Source organism: Salmo salar, unplaced genomic scaffold (genome assembly GCF_965601325.2).
Source record: "Salmo salar unplaced genomic scaffold, fSalSal1 ptg000321l, whole genome shotgun sequence".
Taxonomy (NCBI): domain Eukaryota; kingdom Metazoa; phylum Chordata; class Actinopteri; order Salmoniformes; family Salmonidae; genus Salmo; species Salmo salar.
In genome coordinates, this window is record NW_027675348.1 from 268,871 (window position 1) to 290,079 (window position 21,209).

The following is a 21,209-nucleotide window of genomic DNA, read 5'->3' on the forward strand; positions in this document are numbered from 1 at the left end:
AACACTTCAAAATGTAGCTAGCTGTTTTCTACAAATTGTCCTCTAACCAGGGATGTACACATTATTCCCAGATTCCGTGTGGTTTTTGAGCTGTTAATTTTAACAGGACTTGCAACCTCATCTCCCTCCTCTCGGCACAATTGATTTCAACATGATATCGATGAGTTATGACAAATAAGTGTTGCGTTCCTTTGTTTAGGGACCCCTAAATTTAAATGCATCACTCCAAAATGTAGCTGACCGTCTTCTGCAGGTTGTCCTCTAACCAGTGAGGTAAAATACATCTCCATTTCCATGTGTTTTTTGTTTTGTTGTGTTAGTTCCAAGAGCAGGTTCAACCTGATTTCCCCCCAAATGGATATAAGATTTGTGTTTTGCATTTAGCTAGTGCGTTGCTATGGATCTTTATTTATTTTGACTGCATGTTTTTCCGTATTGGAGATGAGTTTTGTTTGGGCTCGTTCCAAGGGGACGAGAGTTCTAGAAGCTAGTGAGTTTTAGGAAGAGGAGAGTTCTAGAAGCTAGTGAGTTTTAGGAAGATTAGAGTTCTAGAAGCTAGTGAGTTTTAGGAAGATGAGAGTTCTAGAAGCTAGTGAGTTTTAGGAAGACGAGTGTTCTAGAAGCTAGTGAGTTTTAGGATTCTATAGAAAGAAAAAGGAGAAACAAATAATCCTATTGTATATTATTATTTAGAAATGTTTTTTTCTTGTTTTTAATTGTTGACATCCAGTAGACACCATGTTTATATTGGTGAAGGTGAATCATTCTAGTTGATTATAATGTGAAATGGAAGTTGTTTTCTGTTGGTGGTGAGCAAACTTTTCCAACAAAAATATAGGATATATTTGTTGTCTTAAGGTGTTACAGGCTTTGGTTTTTCCATTTATGTTTTGAGGTTGGACTTTAGCACGTCTAGCTCGTTAGCACGTCTAGCTCGTTAGCACGTCTAGCTCGTTAGCACGTCTAGCTCGTTAGCACGTCTAGCTCGTTAGCACGTTTAGCTCGTTAGCACGTTTAGCTCGTTAGCACGTCTAGCTCGTTAGCAGGTCTAGCTCGTTAGCCCGTCTAGCTCGTTAGCCCGTTTAGCTCGTTAGCACGTCTAGCTCGTTAGCACGTAGGACGCACTGATTGGTGTCACCTCGTTAGTCAGTATGTGTTACACCTGTGCTGGCTTGTCCATCTCGTTAGTGGGAAGGTGTTTCACCTGAGCTGGTCCAGGTTCTATTTAAGAGTGTCTGGCCCAGTGCTCCAGTTGTCTTGATACATGTGGAGAGTCAACACCTTTAGTTGCTCCACCTTTTTGGTTTACTTCCTGTATTTAAGTTTGGTGTGTGTTTTTCTTTTGTGGACACTGAGAGCAAAACTGCAAGATTATGTTATTATACTTTTATTGCATCAAATGGTTGTTTTATGCAACAGAATAGAGGGTTCTTAGAACTATTGTGTCTGTGTTCTACTGAGGATGGGCCTCTGGGAGAAAACACTGACAGGAGATTTACAATGTCTTTTGGGTGATAAAACCTAAAGAGACCGCATTCCAGAACATGAGTTAATGTTTCTGTTCTATATGGTACCAGGGAGAGATGACCCCAGGGCCAGACCCTGGTCTCTACACAAAGAGTACTGTTTTTACAGCAGATAGTCTCTGCTGAGAATTATAAGTATCTTTCATACAAATCTTAACCTTGTGACCCGTTCTATACATCTGTTGTTGGTCATGTAGGTTAAAAGGGGTGTATCTTGGCTATAAAAGACCATTGTACTTTTGTATTGTGGCTCTCAACGAATCATCTGGGGGTGATTCGTCGACCAGCCATCATTATCGTAGAGCACTCAATTGATTCACTTTATATGTGTGTGTTGTATTGACCTGCTCCCTTATTATTAAGTGAATAAAGATTTAGTTTTAGTATAACTCTGACTTGTGTGATAAGTTTGTCTCATTTGATATGAAAGAAATTAACCACCACATTTGGCGATGGGGATGTGAATCTTCACTTGGTGACCGCTCCTGATGACCTAGGTAAATGGTGCAGTTTTTAGAAAATCCTCTGAGTGTGTATTTCTGTGTGAGGGGGGGCACCTTGGAGGCGTAAACAGGGCCGAGGCAGTAGGCTCTGAGTGTGTAGTATTGTACATGTAACGTTATGCCCCCTTGTGAGTTAATAGTATTGCATGCTGTAGCAGGCTATATAAAGAGGAAGACCTCCATTGACGATTCAGTTCGTTGTAACATCTCGTCTGGACAGGTCACCGTCCTTAGTTAGTTAGTTAGTTAGTTAACGAAGCTAACGTTAGCTAGTTCATTATCACAAAAGTGAGAACTGCTCTAGATTGGAAACTTACATTAATGAGTGTAAAGCCATATTGTCTTTATGGAAACGATATACAATATATGGGAAAGAATATAGTTGAGGAAATAATCCAAACCTAGTTGTGCCTAGTTAGGACATAACGTTAGCTAGCTAGCTAACGGTACTGTACTGTAGCTCATACAACGCCGACGGTCAAACCCGGCTTTCTAATATTTACGTTCATTAACTTTTGTAACGTTATGGAAGATATTCACAGAAAACTATTATTAGTATGTTATATTATTATAATACATTATTTCGAGACATATTCAGAGCCAAACGTCAACCCAACTTAACCTTTTTAACTGTTGTCGCATCCAAACTTGTCATCATCGTTTTCAGTTGTAATTGCGAAGTTCCCGGAAGAAGTCCAGCAACAACGGAGGTTCCTCGATGAACCCACCTTCTAACAAGTTCTTTGAAGAACCTTTTGGGGCTGTTTTTCATTGACCAAGAACCCTACGGTTCTTAGGGGATCTGAGAACAACTCCAGTTGAACCCTTCATTTTTAGAGTGTAGTCGGCTCTATTTACTCTCAGATTCAAACATGATGATTAGCATCAACGATCAAGTCAGCTGCTGCTGCTCCAATACAGTATGAGGTGAGACTGTGAACTGATGTTGAACCGGGTAGTCAGCTGCTGCTGCTCCAATACAGTATGAGGTGAGACGGTGAACTGGGCAGTCAGCTGCTGCTGCTCCAATACAGTATGAGGTGAGACGGTGAACTGGGCAGTCAGCTGCTGCTGCTCCAATACAGTATGAGGTGAGACGATGAACTGATGTTGAACTGGGCAGTCAGCTGCTGCTGCTCCAATACAGTATGAGGTGAGACGGTGAACTGATGTTGAACAGGGCAGTCAGCTGCTGCTGCTCCAATACAGTATGAGGTGAGACGGTGAACTGATGTTGAACCGGGCAGTCAGCTGCTGCTGCTCCAATACAGTATGAGGTGAGACGGTGAACTGATGTTGAACCGGGCAGTCAGCTGCTCCAATACAGTATGAGGTGAGACGGTGAACTGATGTTGAACTGGGCAGTCAGCTGCTGCTGCTCCAATACAGTATGAGGTGAGACGGTGAACTGATGTTGAACCGGGCAGTCAGCTGCTGCTGCTCCAATACAGTATGAGGTGAGACGGTGAACTGATGTTGAACTGGGCAGTCAGCTGCTGCTGCTCCAATACAGTATGAGGTGAGACGGTGAACTGATGTTGAACCGGGCAGTCAGCTGCTGCTGCTCCAATACAGTATGAGGTGAGACGGTGAATATGTACATGTAGGTAGAGTTATTAAAGTGACTATGCATAGATGATAACAGAGAGTGGGGGGGGGCTTCCTCTGACACCGCCTGGTAAAGAGGTCTTGGATGGCAGGGAGCTTGGCCCCAGTGATGTACTGGGCTGTACGCACTACCCTCTGTAGTGCCTTGCGGTCGGAGGCAGAGCAGTTGCCATACCAGGCAGAGATGCAACCAGTCAGGATGCTCTCGATGGTGCAGCTGTAGAAGCTTTTGAGGATCTGAGGACCCATGCTAAATCTTTTCAGTCTCTTGAGGAGGAATAGGTTTTGTCGTGCCCTCTTCACGATTATCTTGGTGTGCTTGGACCATGATAGTTTGTTAGTGATGTGGACACCAAGGAACTTGAAGCTCTCAACCTGCTCCACTACAGCCCCGTCGATGAGAATGGGGGCGTGCTGTCTTCCTTTTCCTGTAGTCCACAATCATCTCCTTTGTCTTGATCACGTTGAGGGAGAGGTTGTTTTCCTGGTACCACACGGCCAGGTCTCTCACCTCCTCCCTATAGGCTGTCTCATCGTTGTTGGTGATCAGGCCTACCACTATTGTGGCATGGGCAAACTTAATAATGGTGTTGGAGTCGTGCCTGGCCGTGCAGTCATGAGTGAACAGGGACTACAGGAGGAGACTGAGCAGCACCCCAGAGGGGCCCCTGTGTTGAGGATCAGCGTGGCGGGTGTGTTGTTACCTACCCTTAAAAAACCTCTCTGGGCTACGCAACAGCCAGTGTAATCCCGTGGCGGGATATTCAAATACCTTAGAAATGCTATTACTTCAATTTCTCAAACATATGACTATTTTACACCATTTTAAAGACAAGACTCTCGTTAATCTAACCACACTGTCCGATTTCAAAAAGGCTTTACAACGAAAGCAAAACATTAGATTATGTCAGCGGAGTACCCAGCCAGAAATAATCAGACACCCATTTTTCAAGCTAGCATATAATGTCACATAAACCCAAACCACAGCTAAATGCAGCACTAACCTTTGATGATCTTCATCAGATGACAATCCTAGGACATTATGTTATACAATACATGCATGTTTTGTTCAATCAAGTTCATATTTATATCAAAAACCAGCTTTTTACATTAGCATGTGACGTTCAGAACTAGCATTCCCACCGAACACTTCCGGTGAATTTACTAAATTACTCACGATAAACGTTCACAAAAAACATAACAATTATTTTAAGAATTATAGATACAGAATTCCTTTATGCACTCGCTATGTCCGATTTTAAAATAGCTTTTCGGTGAAAGCACATTTTGCAATATTTTGAGTAGATAGCCCAGCATCACAGGGCTAGCTATTTAGACACCCACCAAGTTTAGCCCTCACCAAAGTCAGATTTACTATACGAAAAATGTTATTACCTTTGCTGTTCTTCGTCAGAATACACTCCCAGGACTTCTACTTCAATAACAAATGTTATTTTGGTTCAAAATAATCCATATTTATGTTCAAATATCCTCTGTTTTGTTCGTGCGTTCAAGACACTATCCGAAGGGTAAATAAGGGTGACGCGCCCGACGCGTTTCGTGACAAAACATTTCTAAATATTCCATTACCGTACTTCGAAGCATGTCAACCGCTGTTTAAAATCAATTTTGATGCCATTTTTCTCGTAAAAAAGCGATAATATTCCGACCGGGAAAGCGTGTTTAGTTCAAAGACAGAGAAAATAAAAACATGGGGTCGCCTCGTGCATGCGCCTCAGTCTCATTGTCCTCTGATAGACCACTTACCAAAGGCGCTAATGTTTTTCAGCCAGGGGCTGCAAAGACATCATTCAGCTTTTTCCCGAGTTCTGAGAGCCTATGGGAGCCGTAGGAAGTGTCACGTTACAGCAAAGATCCTAAGTTTTCAATAAAGAGAGTCAAGAAGCCCTAGGAATGGTCAGAGAGGGCACTTCCTGTACAGAATCTTCTCAGGTTTTTGCCTGCCATATGAGTTATGTTATACTCACAGACACCATTCAAACAGTTTTAGAAACTTTAGGGTGTTTTCTATCCAAAGCCAATTATATGCATATTCTAGTTTCTGGGCAGCAGTAATAACCAGATTAAATCAGGGGCGTTTTTTATCCGGCCGTGTAAATACTGCCCCCTACCCCTAACAGGTTAAAAAACATGAGCTGGCGCACACCCAGAAAAATAGTTTGTGAGGAGGTGCTGACTAACGGCGAATAAACTATAAACTATCGAAATAAATAAAGTCGCACACTCCATGTATAAACTCCCAGTAATTGAATGGGTATTTACCAACGTTTCAGCATCACTGTGGCTTCTTCAGGGTGATGTCATCAATACTTGAACCAGGTTATGTAGACAAACAGTGCAATTAGTGCAACCAATGACAATAGAGAGGGGTGTGTCATAATGATTAAGTTCATTAAAATGAATTAGTGAAATTGTTAAAAAATATGACATATTAAATATATTACTGTATTGTTATCATATAGAAACATCATGGAATATTGTACATCATATTAAATATATTACTCTATTGTTATCATATAGAAACATCATGGAATATTGTACATCATATTAAATATATTACTCTATTGTTATCATATAGAAACATCATGGAATATTGTACATCATATTAAATATATTACTCTATTGTTATCATATAGAAACATCATGGAATATTGTACATTATATGACCATCAACATACATTATTGTTTCATTCAATTTCACATAAGGATATTTAATATTTTCAAGTTCAGAAGTCAGAACCCATCACCTGCTATGTAAAAGAGACAGAAGAATGCACAATGGTCAATGCTATCTGGGATCCTTGGGACATCCCTACCCTAAACCCTAACCTTAACCCCTACCTTAACCATTTTAAATGTCAACTTCAACGGGCTAGGGACGTCCCAAGGATGTATCTCTACCTGAAAATACATGATCTAAGTGATTGATCGTTGGTATTCAGCAGTCATAAAGCCTTATTTACTTTAATGAACTACTAAAATAGTGATTTTGTCAGACAGCAGCTCTACACTTTATTGACTGACTGATCCATTCATCCTTCCATCCCTCCTCAGCCTTCCTCTCCTCTGAAGACCCAGTGAGGGTGGAGCTCAGTCAGAGAGCTGTTGAGGGACTGGTTAGGAAGAACACTTCTACAGCCAGAGAGGTGACACATGGTTTATATGGTAAATATTTATGTCCCCTTAGTGGTTCATCACGTCAGCTAAAGGGAATATGTTCCATCATCTATGTTTATTTACATTAGTGCAAATTGTCCACTGATATTGGTGTAATTTCTCAACCCTTTTGGCTGTATGAAGTTAATTTCCCCTCAGACACACACATTTGTTCTTTGATATAATGAAGGTCATTTGTGTCAAATGTATTTTTCCCCACTCATTCACCCCATCTCTTTACATTGCTTATGCATATTCAGTGGCCTGACTGTGTCAAAGGCTCATCCTGGTAGATCTGAACCTAATGCAGCTTGGAGTGATCAGATGACAGATGTCACATTTTAGTGCCAGGTGTAACTGAGGCCATAGATGCTCCATATCCATTACTTTGAATGTTTTATATATTACTAAGTGTTCATTTCTGTGTTGCAGGGGCAGTCAATGTTTACCACTCCACCACACCTTCAGCAGGCTTCAAAAGTGGGATTGATACTGTTTTCATACTAAGAGTCTGTTGATTGGTCAGTCATTGGGTTAATGTGTTGAAATCAAATCAAGCTTTATTTATACAGCACCTTTCAGACATGGATGCAACACAATGGTTTCACAGAAAAAAAACTAATTAGAAATGAAAATAAACAGAAATATTTAGTACACAACAAACAGAAGATTAACAACTGAAAGACTAATGAACATTCTAAGGAATTGCCATTGATTTAAATATTAATTGGATGCAACATCCAACCCAAAATATAACTTGTTTTTTAGGAGGGGCTCTGAAAGACACTATGGGGGTGTCCACTGGAAGTTGACTAGTAACAACAACTGGGACCTAAAAGACACCCACCATGAGACCCACTAAATCTGCCCAAGAAGAGGAAAACAAAAGAAAAACCCACACCAAACTTAAAGACAGGAAGTAAACCAAAAAGGTGGAGCAACTAAAGGTGTTGACTCTCCACAGGTATCAAGACAACTGGAGCACTGGGCCAGACACTCTTAAATAGAACCTGGACCAGCTCAGGTGAAACACCTTCCCACTAACGAGATGGACAAGCCAGCACAGGTGTAACACATACTGACTAACGAGGTGACACCAATCAGTGCGTCCTACGTGCTAACGAGCTAGACGGGCTAACGAGCTAGACGTGCTAACGAGCTAGACGAGCTAGACGGGCTAACGAGCTAGACGGGCTAACGAGCTAGACGGGCTAACGAGCTAGACGTGGTAACGAGCTAGACGTGCTAACGAGCTAGACGTGCTAACGAGCTATACCTGCTAACGAGCTAGACGGGCTAACGAGCTAGACGTGCTAACGAGCTAGTCGTGTTAAAGTCCAACCTCAAACCATAAATGGAAAAACCAAAGCCTGTAACACCTTCCCCCTTAAGACAACAAATATATCCTATATTTCTTTTGGACAAATTTGCTCACCACCAACAGAAAACAACTTCCATTTCACATGATAATCAACTACAATGCTTCACCTTCACCAATATAAACATGGTGTCTACTGGATGTCAACAATTAAAAACAAGAAAAAAACACGTATTTCTAAATAATAATAATATACAATAGTATTATTTGTTTCTCCTTTTTCTTTCTATAGAATCCTAAAACTCACTAGCTTCTAGAACTCTCGTCTTCCTAAAACTCACTAGCTTCTAGAACTCTCGTCTTCCTAAAACTCACTAGCTTCTAGAACTCTCGTCTTCCTAAATCCCACTAGCTTCTAGAACTCTCGTCTTCCTAAATCCCACTAGCTTCTAGAACTCTCGTCTTCCTAAAACTCACTAGCTTCTAGAACTCTCGTCTTCCTAAAACTCACTAGCTTCTAGAACTCTTGTCCCCTTGGAACGAGCCCAAACAAAACTCATCTCCAATACGGAAAAACATGCAGCCAAAATAAATAAAGATCCATAGCAACGCACTGGCTAAACGCAAAACACAAATCTTATATCCATTTGGGGGGAAATCAGGTTGAATCTGCTCTTGAAACTAACACAACAAAACAAAAAACACATGGAAATGGAGATATATTTTACCTCACTGGTTAGAGGACAACCTGCAGAAGACAGTCAGCTACATTTTGGAGTGATGCATTTAAATGTAGGGGTCGCTAAACAAAGGAACACAACACTTATTTGTCATAACTCATCGATATCATGTTGAAATCATTTGTGCGAGAGGAGGGAGATGAGGTTGCACGTCCTGTTAAAACTAACAGCTCAAAAACCACACAGAATCTGGGAATAATGTGTACATCCCTGGTTAGAGGACAATTTGTAGAAAACAGCCAGATACATTTTGATTGAAGTGCGTCACCAACGTGGTAAGTGTAACACAACTCTTTTTGTGTTAGTCACTTTTTGTTAAATCACATAAATAGTAACTCTTACATTTCAGAGCCTAGATTTTCCCCCTGAGGTTAATATCCATATCATGTTGAAATCAATAGAACAGGGGCCAAACGTTTAGGGTTCTACATTGTGACATCATTAAAATACTCCTTCTACAATGTTTAAACATTCTACATTGTGACATTAATTCATTGATATCATGAAACAACTCCTTCATGTATTTTCTGATGTTTGATCAGATGTCTTTTATCGGAGTATCTCTTGTTACATTGATCACAGCTATAAGGTTTTTCTCCCGTGTGTGTTCTTTGGTGTGATACTAGGCTGGTTAGCCAAGCAAATCTTGTCCCACATTGATCACAGCTATAAGATTTCTCTCCTGTGTGTGTTCTCGGGTGTGATGTCAGCTGGCCAGATTGACCAAAACGCTTCCCACATTGACCACAGCTATAAGGTTTCTCTCCTGTGTGTGTTCTCTGGTGTATCTTCAGTTCGCCAGATTGAACAAAACTCTTGCCACATCGAGTACAGCTATAAGGTTTCTCTCCTGTGTGTCTTCTCTGGTGCATCTTCAGTTCTCCAGATTGAACAAAACTCTTCCCACATTGAGTACAGCTATAGGGTTTCTCTCCTGTGTGTCTTCTTTGGTGTATCGTCAGATGGTTAGATTTTTTAAAAAACTTCCCACATCGAGTACAGCTATAGGGTTTCTCTCCTGTGTGTGTTCTCTGGTGAAGAGTCAGATTGCGCAAGCAAGTAAAACTCTTCCCACATTCATCACAGCTGTATGATTTCTCTCCTGTGCGTGTTCTCTGGTGTAATTTCAGGCTGGTTGAACGAGTAAAACTCTTCCCACAGTCATCACAGCTAGAAAGTTTCTCTCCTGTGTGTATTCTCTGGTGTGATATCAGGCTGCTTCGATGAGTAAAACTCTTCCCACATTGATCACAGCTAAAAGGTTTCTCTCCTGTGTGTATTCTCTGGTGTAATTTCAGGCTGGTTGAACGAGTAAAACTCTTCCCACATTCATCACAGCGATAAGATTTCTCTCCTGTGTGTATTCTCTGGTGTAATTTCAGGCTGGTTGAACGAGTAAAACTCTTCCCACATTGATCACAGCTAAAAGGTTTCTCTCCTGTGTGTGTTCTCTGGTGTAATTTCAGGCTGGTTGAACGAGTAAAACTCTTCCCACATTGATCACAGCTAAAAGATTTCTCTCCTGTGTGTGTTCTTTGGTGTACAATAAGATGGCTAGATGTATCAAAACTCTTCCCACATTGAGTACAGCAATAAGCTTTCTCTACTGTGTGGCTTCTCCGATGAATTTTAATGCCTGATGAGGTGAATCTCTTCCCACAGTCAGAGAGGTTAATTATCTTCCCTGTGGGTCTCTGCTGGTGTTTCTTGAGGAGTTCTGATCTGGAGAGACTCTTCTCTGCCTTGTCAGCATCATGAGGTTGTTGAGGCTCCCCAGAGGATCCACGATAGTCACGTCTCTCTCCTGTGTGAACAACAAAGTCATACAGATGGTTAAAGGCCCACAACAGCGAAAATCCACTGTAAGGTCCAAGGTGATGCCAACAGCGTAGCCATGATGTTGTACAACAATTGACATCTGTAATGAATGTAATGATTACTTGACATTTGTCTTAAAATGAGCAACAATAGTCATATTTTGTCTTGTTTTCACATTAGTAGTAACATCTAAGATTGGAGGCCCTTTTCTATGTTTGCTGGTGAGAAAAGATTTTTGCTCAGGGGAGTAACCTCCATTACCAGGTTGCTAATGAGTTCATTTCACACTACTTTGGATTATAATTGTCAGGCTCGCTTGAATCTCCTGCTTAATATAATGTTTGTGTCGTCATCGCAAATCAACCGCTTTGTACTTAAAAAACACTTCAACCAGTAAAATGCTCTTTGGCTTTTTCATCAGCCTGACAATGAGGGTTTGTACACTGTTTGCCAAATTGGCCCATAACTTCACCTAACAACAACATAGACCTACTGTAGGACCCATAACTTCACCTAACAATAACATAGACCTACTGTAGGACCCATAACTTCACCTAACAACAACATAGACCTACTGTAGGACCCATAACTTCACCTAACAATAACATAGACCTACTGTAGGACCCATAACTTCACCTAACAATAACATAGACCTACTGTAGGACCCATAACTTCACCTAACAATAACATAGACCTACTGTAGGACCCATAACTTCACCTAACAACAAATATAGGAAAATATCTCTGTGTGTTGTACAATAGCCTATCCATCAAGGAACAGTTCTCTACACATTATGAGCTAAGTATCTCTGTGTCCAAACAGACTAACGAGACCCTACAGTAAATCAAGCAGACAATAACACATTATAAACATCAATTTGTTAGGGATGTTGGATCCAACATGGAGCACGGCATAACCTGTCTTTACCAGAGTAATGAATGAAGAAGCACTTTGGTTGTTGTTGCATGTCGTGATGTTTGTCATGTGACTGTCATTCAGAAAATGATTTCCTGGATCAGCTGATGATAGTTGAACATGTATCTGTAACTAAACAGCTACAGTATTAAGTATTATGTGTAATTATTGAAGAACTGCGTTAATGACAGTATCCATTTGAGTGTTGTCAATAAAGCTAAGATAAAAAAAAAATGTATTTCACCTTTATTTAACCAGGTAGGCTAGTTGAGAACAAGTTCTCATTTACAACTGCGACCTGGCCAAGATAAAGCAAAGCAGTGCGACAAAAAAAAACAGAGTTACACGTTGGATAAACAAACGTACAGTCAATAACACAATAGAAAAATCTATATACAGTGTGTGCAAATGGAGTACGGAGGTAAGGCAATAAATAGGCCATAGTAGTGAAGTAATTACAATTTAACACTGGAGTGATAGATGTTCAAGTAGAAATACTGGTGTGCAAAAGAGCAAAAAAACGTAAATAAAAACATGGGGATGAGGTAGGCAGTTGGATGGGCTATTTACAGATGGACTGTGTACAGCTGTAGCGATCGGTAAGCTGCTCAGATAGCTGATGCTTGAAGTTAGTGAGGGAGATATATGTCTCCAACTTCAGCGATTTTTGCAATTCGTTCCAGTCACTGGCAGCAGAGAACTGGAAGGAAATGCAGCCAAAGTAGGTGTTGGCTTTGGGGATGACCAGTGAGATATACCTCCTGGAGCGCGTGCTATGGGTGGGTGTTGCTATGGTGACCAGTGAGCTGAGTGAAGTCGGCCTAGCAAAGACTTATAGATGACCTGGAGCCAGTGGGTTTGGCGACGAATATGTATACCAGGTCGATTAGAAAGGCCTGCTCGCAGAAGTGTTCTAGGGAGCATTTGACAGTGATGAGGGGTGGCCGTTTGACCGCAAACCCATAACGGATGCAGGCGATGAGGCAGTAATCGCTGAGATCCTGATTGAAAACAGCAGAGGTGTATTTGGAGGGCAAGTTGGTCAGGATAATATCTATGAGGGTACCCATGTTTACAGATTTAGGGGTTGTACCTGGTGGGTTCCTTGATAATTTGTGTGAGATTGAGGGCATCTAGCTTGAATTGTAGGACAGCCGGGGTGTTAACCTCACTAGGGTAGGGGGGCACTATTTTCCCCTCTGGATGAAAAGCGTGCCAAAGTAAACTTGGTAGATTTGGATAGAAAACACTCTAAAGTTTCCAAAACTGTTAAAATAATGTCTGTGAGTATAACAGAACTGATATGACAGGCAAAAACCTGAGAAAAATACATCCAGGAAGTGGGATTTGTTGTTGTTGTAGTTTTCCATTGACTGCCTATACAGATTCCATTGACTTAGGTCTGAAATTGCACTTCCTATGGCTTCCACTAGATGTCAACAGTCTTTAGAAATAGTTTCAGGCTTGCATCCTGAAAAATGAGAGTGTAAGACCACTCTGAATGAGTGGACCATTCAGTATCTCAGAGATTTTTCATGCGCGAGACCGAGAGCGCACCTTTCTTGTTTACCTTTTATATTGACGACGTTATTGTCCGGTTGAAATGTTATATATTATTTAGGCTAAAAACAACCTGAGGATTGATTATAAACATCGTTTGACATGTTTCTACGAACTTTACTGATACTTTTCGGATTTTTCGTCTGGCTGTTGTGATTGCCTTTGAGCCTGTGGATTACTGAACAAAACGCATGAACAAAACGGAGGTTTTTGGATATAAAGAGAGACTTTATCGAACAAAACAAACATTTATTGAGTAAATGGGAGTCTTGTGAGTTGCAACGATATGAAGATCATCAAAAGTAAGTGATTCATTTTATCGCTATTTCTGACTTGTGTAACTCCTCTACTTGGCTGGTAACTGTTTGTAATGATTTGTCTGCTGGGCGCTGTTCTCAGATAATCTCATGGTATGCTTTCACGGTAAAGCCTTTATGAAATCTGACACCGTGGTTTGATTAACAAGAAGTTAATCTTTAAACCGATGTATAACACTTGTATGTTTTATGAATTCTTATGAGTATTTCTGTTTTTGAATTTGGTGCTCTGCAATTTCACTGGATGTTGGCCATGTGGGACGGTAGCGTCCCACACCCCCTAGAGAGGTTAACCTCTTATGGCTAGGGGGCAGTATTTTCACGGCTGGATAAAAAACGTACCCGATTTAATCTGATTATTAGTCCTGCCCAGAAACTAGAATATGCATATAATTATTAGCTTTGGATAGAAAACACTCCAAAGTTTCTAAAACTGTTTGAATGCTGTCTGTGAGTATAACAGAACTCATTTGGCAGGCCAAAACCTGAGAAGATTCTGTACAGGAAGTAACCTGTCTGACCATTTCTTGCCCTTCTTTGTCATCTCTATTCATTACAAAGGATCTCTGCTGTTACGTGACACTTCCTACGGCTCCAATGGGCTCTCAGAGCCCGGGAAAAACCTGAATGACGTAATTCAAAGCCCTGGCTGAAACACACGAGCGCTTTTGCTAAGTGGTCTATCAGAGGACAAAGGGCTTAGGCTCGAGCACTGGCCGCCCCCGCCTTTCTGTTTTTCCCTCCGTTTACAGAGACGCAGATTCCCGGTCGGAATATTATCGCTTTTTTACGAGATAAATTGCATAAAAATTGATTTTAAACAGCGGTTGACATGCTTCGAAGTACGGTAATGGAATATTTCAAAAAAATGTCACGTTATGCGCCATGCGTGCGACCGTGATTTACCATTGGGATAGTGTCTAGAACGCACGAACAAAACAGAGGATATTTGGATATAACGATGGATTATTTGGGACCAAACCTACATTTGTTATTGAAGTAGAAGTCCTGGGAGTGCATTCTGATGAAGAACAGGAAAGGTAAGACCATTTTTCTTATAGTAAATCTGATTTTGGTGAAGGCTAAACTTGCCGGGTGTCTAAATAGCTAGCCCGTGATGGCTGGGCTATGTACTTAGAATATTGCAAAATGTGCTTCATCCGAAAAGCTATTTTAAAATCGGACATATCGAGTGCATAGAGGAGTTCTGTATCTATAATTCTTAAAATAATTGTTATGCTTTTTGTGAACGTTTATCGTGAGTAATTTAGTAAATTGTTAGTAAATTCCCCGGAAGTTTGCGGGGGGTATGCTAGTTCTGAACGTCACATGCTAATGTAAAAAGCTGTTTTTTGATATAAATATGAACTTGATTGAACAAAACATGCATGTATTGTATAACATAATGTCCTAGGTGTGTCATCTGATGAAGATCATCAAAGGTTAGTGCTGCATTTAGCTGTCTTTTGGGTTTTTGTGACATTATATGCTAGCTTGAAAAATGGGTAGTCTGATTATTTCTGGCTGGGTAGTCTGCTGACATAATCTAATGTTTTGCTTTCGCTGTAAAGCCTTTTTGAAATCGGACAGTGTGGTTAGATTAACGAGAGTCTTGTCTTTAAATAGCTGTAAAATAGTCATATGTTTGAAGTAATAGCATTTCAAACGTTTTGAAAACCCCCTAGAGAGGTTAAGCATATCCCAGTTTAGGTCACCTAACAGAACAAACTCTGAAGATAGATGGGGGCCAATCAATTCACATATGGTGTCCAGGGCACAGCTGGGAGCTGAGGGGGGTCTGTAACAGGCGGCAACAGTGAGAGACTTATTTCTGGAGAGATTCATTTTTTTAATTAGAAGCTCGAACTGTTTGGGCTTAGACCTGGAAAGTATGATAGAACATTGCAGGCCATCTCTGCAGTAGATTGCAACTCCTCTCATTTTGATGGAAAATGTTGTAGTTGGGGATGGAAATTTCAGAATTTTTGGTGACCTTCCAAAGCCAGGATTCAGACACGGCAAGGACATCAAGGTTGGCGGAGTGTGCTAAAGCAGTGAGTAAAACAAACTTAGGGAGGAGGCTTCTGATGTTAACATGCATGAAACCAAGGCTTTTACGGTTACAGAAGTCAACAAATGAGAGCGCCTGGGATAACGTCTACATCACCAGAGGAGTAGGATGAGGGCACGGCTAAAGGCTTTCAGAACTGGTCGGCTCCCTCCAGTCAGGTCATGTTGAAGACTGGCTCCCTCCAGTCAGGTCATGTTGAAGACTGGCTCCCTCCAGTCAGGTCATGTTGACGACTGGCTCCCTCCAGTCAGGTCATGTTGACGACTGGCTCCCTCCAGTCAGGTCATGTTGACGACTGGCTCCCTCCAGTCAGGTCATGTTGACGACTGGCTCCCTCGTCATTTGTGTGTCTTATTTATTTAATCAAATAGCTGCTTAAAGCATCAGACAAGTTCAGTACATACAGATTTTATAAAAACACATGGGGTGATTTGTAGAAAGAACAGATGACTCTTGGTTGACCAAGATGTATTTTAGTTGGGGACAGCACTAGAACATGATTTTGGGGCTCCCGAGTGGCACAGCGGACACTGCATCTCAGTGCTTGAGGCTTCACTACAGACACCCTGGTTCAAATCCAGGCTGTATCACAACCGGCCTTGATTGGGAGTTCCATAGGGCGGCGCACAATTGGCCCAGCGTTGTCCGGGGTAGGCAGTCATTGTAAATAAGAATTTGTTCTTAACTGACTTGCCTAGTTAAATATAGGTTACATTTAAATACATTTAAAAAATAGAGTTTCATGACAAACCATTTTTTACAAATCCGGCAAGGCACCAATTTTGAGAAGGGTTTAAAACAAAGGTTTCAAACCAATTCATGAATGTAATTGAATCTAGGTATGTCTTGCCTTTAATGTGATGGCATGAAAAACAATTGGCTGAATATTATACAATGACTTATCAACAGCTCTAATAATTTGCCTCCACAGGAAATCTACACTGGCAGTTATAGAATATACTATATAGCCTAGAAACCTGGTTAAACTATCATTATGACATCCTGGATGAATTCTAGAATATACTATATAGCCTAGAAACCTGGTTAAACTATCATTATGACATCATGGATGAATTCTAGAATATACTATATAGCCTAGAAACCTGGTTAAACTATCATTATGATATCATGGATGAATTCTAGAATATACTATATAGCCTAGAAACCTGGTTAAACTATCATTATGACATGATGGATGAATTCTAGAATATACTATATATCCTAGAAACCTGGTTAAACTATCATTATGACATCCTGGATGAATAAATTTGAGTGGTTACACTCCTCCTTCCCCCATCCCTCAGCTGTTTACCAAACCAAGCCTCTGGGCAGCCATTTTGTTACTGTTGGAAAAACCCACACAACCCAGCAATCTGCAGTTCATACAACAACAAATCTGTCATTCCACCACTGTTTTGGTTATAAGATGATTATGGGGTTGGAGAAATGTAACTACTTTCAAATTCATAGACAGACCTATGGATGCAAGGACTGACCATCCATGATATCAACATTATAGTTTTAACTATGTTGAGGCTATACAGTGTTGGTTTACATTTCTAAACATTGGAGTAAAAAAAAAGCTTATTTGGGGTTCTGATGGGGTACAACAGTTGAACTAAGCTCATGAGGCATGTGTTATATTCTTCAACAATCAATGGTTATAAATAAATAATTTTAAAAGTCTAAATATGGATGTAGCTGTTGAATATTTCCGCTTTAACACCACACATCAGTTCAACAACTGCAGAGTTTGTGCCTCTGTATTTAAGACAGTACTTACTAGTGTTAATCAGGGAACGGTTTCTCAAAACCATCTTATGGCTAAGTTCACCGTTAGAACCATTGGACGCCTTAAGATGCGTTTGGGAAACCGGGCCCAGATGTCCAGTTTCCTCCTCTATCGATGTAACAGTCATCTCCCCCTCTTCCTCTTTCACTCCATAAACTGCATCCTCCTCTTCTTTTACTGTAACATCCTCCTCCTCTTTCACTCTGAACGCTTATTTTTCTTCTTTCACAGTAACGGCCTCACCCTCTACTTCTTGTTTTACTGTGATGTTCTCTTCTTTAGCAGGAGAGTAGCTCAGTGACCGCATGGTCGGAGATGTTAGCTAGCTAGGCTAATGCTAACTTAACCAGCCCGCTAGCTGAATAATAACAACAACACCGTAAATATGAAATTAAATCGGATAACTAACTAGACGACAGAAGTGGGTTTTAAACACAGTGGCTAATATACACTAACGCGTCTAAAGAGCTTTATCGGTTCGGCTATTTTGTCTAGCAAACTACAGTGGTGTCTGACTAACTGTTGCTGCTGTTGAAAGAAGAGTTCCGTCCACTACATTATACGTCACACCAACAGCATCGCGTTAAATTCCCAGACCGCCATCTGCTGACTGGAGTGGGTAACGCAGTTGAGTAAAATGTTTATTTGTCAGACAAAAGTTAAAGGGTAGGAATAAGGAACATCGCTGGTCCTAAAATATTCATTAGCCCCCCCCCCCCCCCCCTAAATAAATCAATATCAGTCAATATATTTTTTCTGTGACTTTTTTTTTTTCGTCAACCGTTCCATCGCATCTTAAACTTCTAGTCCCTGGGCAGGTTATTAAAAACAATTACAATATAGACAATCATTGAACAGTGAGCACACACAGAGCAACATAGGACAAGCAAGACATAGCATAAAGACAGAGCAACATAGGACAAGCAAGATGTAGCATACAGACAGAGTAACATAGGACAAGCAAGACATAGCATACAGACAGAGTAACATAGGACAAGCAAGATGTAGCATACAGACAGAGCAACATAGAACAAGCAAGACATAGCATACAGACAGAGTAACATAGGACAAGCAAGATGTAGCATACAGACAGAGCAACATAGAACAAGCAAGACGTAGCATACAGACAGAGTAACATAGGACAAGCAAGACATAGCATACAGACAGACCAACATAGAACAAAAAGCAACAAGACAAAATCTATAAAAGCAACAAAGTGTTTCCACACCTCACAAGCTCCAGACAACATGGAAAGTGGTAATACACAGCTAGGGATTATGTTCACAAGTCTGATTGACCTTTAGCCATGTCTTCATGCAATTTGTGAAAGTGTGATATGTGGTGCAGTTATGTGTGTCTGATGGCAGTGTATTCCAGACATGGGAAGCTCTCACAGAGAAAGCAGATTTACTAAAGGTGCTTTTCCTTAAGGGAACTATACAGTCACCTCTCATGACAGACCTTGTGGATCTGCTGCCATATGTTTGGGTTTTCTGTTTAACAAAAATACTGAGTGGAGGGGGAGCCAGGCCATTTAGGATCTTGAATACAAGCCATGCGTCGGTGTATTGCACAAGATTTTCCCAACTCAGGAGCTCATGCTTTCTGAGGATGTAACAGGTATGATTTCATCCATCTCAAGGCATCGGGGGAAAAGTTGAACTTGGACAATTTTGTGATGAGAATCTCATGGTTAACAGTATCGAAAGCCTTCCTTAGGTCCAGAAACACAGCCCCAACAACGCCCCCTTTGTCCATCTTGGACTTCACATTTTCCAGAAGAAAGAAGTTAAAGCAGAAGAAAGCAGTTATGTTATAAATACAAGTTCAATCTGTACTTCAATGCACATCTGTTGTGCATTATAAAAACAGAGGAAGAAAGAGGAGGTGGTGAGAGAGGTGTAAAAGACAGAAAGGGAAAGAGGTAAGCACATAGGAGCAGGGAAGGCAGCACATGATTAATGAATCACAGTGCTACATAAATATTCTCTCAGTTCATCACAATTACATAATAGTGTCTCTAGTCGGCCCAAAGGTTCTTAAAAGCAGGTGAGGTGGTGATGATGGGACTGGGGGTTGGCATCCTCTCACATCAAAACATATCTGCAGACGAGAGACAGATGGAGAGAGAGAGCATGTTTAAACCTTGTGTTATTATTTTTTATTCTAACATTGTTAGTCATCAATCAGGAGGTGAAATGTAAAACTGACCTTGGATCATTAACTCTGGGACTACTGCATCTCTGTCTGTATTTCAATGTAAAGCATCTCTTTAATAATACTTCGTGTATAATATAAACTGACCTGGGATCATTAACTCTGGGACTACTGCATCTCTATCTGTATTTCAATGTAAAGCATCTCTTTAATAATACTTCCTGTATAATATAAACTGACCTGGGATCATTAACTCTGGGACTACTGCATCTCTATCTGTATTTCAATGTAAAGCATCTCTTTAATAATACTTCCTGTATAATATAAACTGACCTGGGATCATTCACTCTGGGACTACTGCATCTCTGTCTGTATTTCAATGTAAAGCATCTCTTTAATAATACTTCCTGTTGGCCTGACCAAGTGACCTCTCACCTCTGATCATGCTGTGCCCTCTATGTAGCCAGTTCAGATGCAGGAGGGGTTCGTCGACACAGCTGATATAACCTAGAGGATTTAGGGAGAAGAGGAGAGAGGGATGAAGTGAAGGAGAGAGACTGTTATTGAGAAAATAAGGTAGTTAAAGCGACAGTGTTCAACAGGAATCTGTGTGTGGCCTCACCTGGTGTCCACACCACACTAAGTGGCTGCAGAGTACTTTATGCTGAAAAACATGAATGGACACATGAGGACAAACAATACAGCGTAGTTATAGAAATAATGAAGTGTCTTACTATTCTCCATGGTTGGCCCTCTTGCCTATTCTTTGAAGGTGGAAGGAGCCACAGTTATACACCTGAACCTGCTTACTGCACAACACAATCCATCAATCAGATTGATACATGAGTGTGTAGGTGTGGGTTATAGGGTGTCTAATTGTTCTACATTTTTTCAATATGGGTGATTTAAAATAGTCTGTTTTGTTTTTGCACAGACATCACACCCTTACCTAAACAGCACCCTCACCTGAGAAGTAGAAATCAAAGGGAGAGAAACTGTGAATTGAATAACTGCAGTTGACATAGCTCAGTAAATGGAAGAATACTCTTATTGCAATGTGAATGGCTCTTAAAAGAGCTTTTGGTTGTGCATAGTGTAGTCTATGGTGTTGCCAGGGAACAGCACCCTCTTTGAAGAAGTAGGAGGTGAAGATCTCCTGCACACGGATTGCCTCTCTTGCTGCGTTGTTGGACCCCATCCTTGAAACATCCTGCAGAGCAGCAGACTCCTCCTCTGGCACACGGCGACGAGCTGCAGATCCCCTCCTGGTCCTCGTGTCCATCCTCATGAAGTTACGCAGGACACAGGTAGCCTTCACACACCTGAATTCCTCCAGGAGACAGTCCTAGATGACCCTGGTCACCCAACCTTGCAGTACACGGTAACTGTAGGCAATCGTTATGAAGGAATCTCCAGTTACAAGGTATCTGTAGGAATATGGAAGACAATGTAATTATTAGACTGTTACATCACCAGGTCATTGTGGATTACTAAAGTATAATATCCCTGATAACAAATCATGATAACATTGGATTGATAGATGCATGGGCACACATATGTACATGTGTAGCATGTGACAATAACAGAATCATATCAAGGATGGCATCACAAATGAATACATAAATACCACTTGAAGCTTGATGATGAGTTTGAATCATTTGAATCAGCTGTGCAGTGTGAAGGCAAAAACAACAATGTGCCCCTCT

The 21,209-nt window shown here is 40.9% G+C and overlaps 1 long non-coding RNA gene across 1 annotated transcript; it reads right to left on the reverse strand.

Moving 5' to 3' along the window:
• Positions 1-18,094: 18,094 nt before the first annotated feature.
• On the reverse strand, positions 18,095-20,828 carry LOC145875708 (uncharacterized). The gene is made up of 3 exons (XR_014391306.1): positions 20,126-20,828; positions 19,939-20,010; positions 18,095-19,449 (listed from the first exon to the last, which is right to left on the reverse strand). It is a non-coding gene; the product is annotated as an uncharacterized LOC145875708 (long non-coding RNA).
• Between the last annotated feature and the right edge of the window lie 381 nt (positions 20,829-21,209).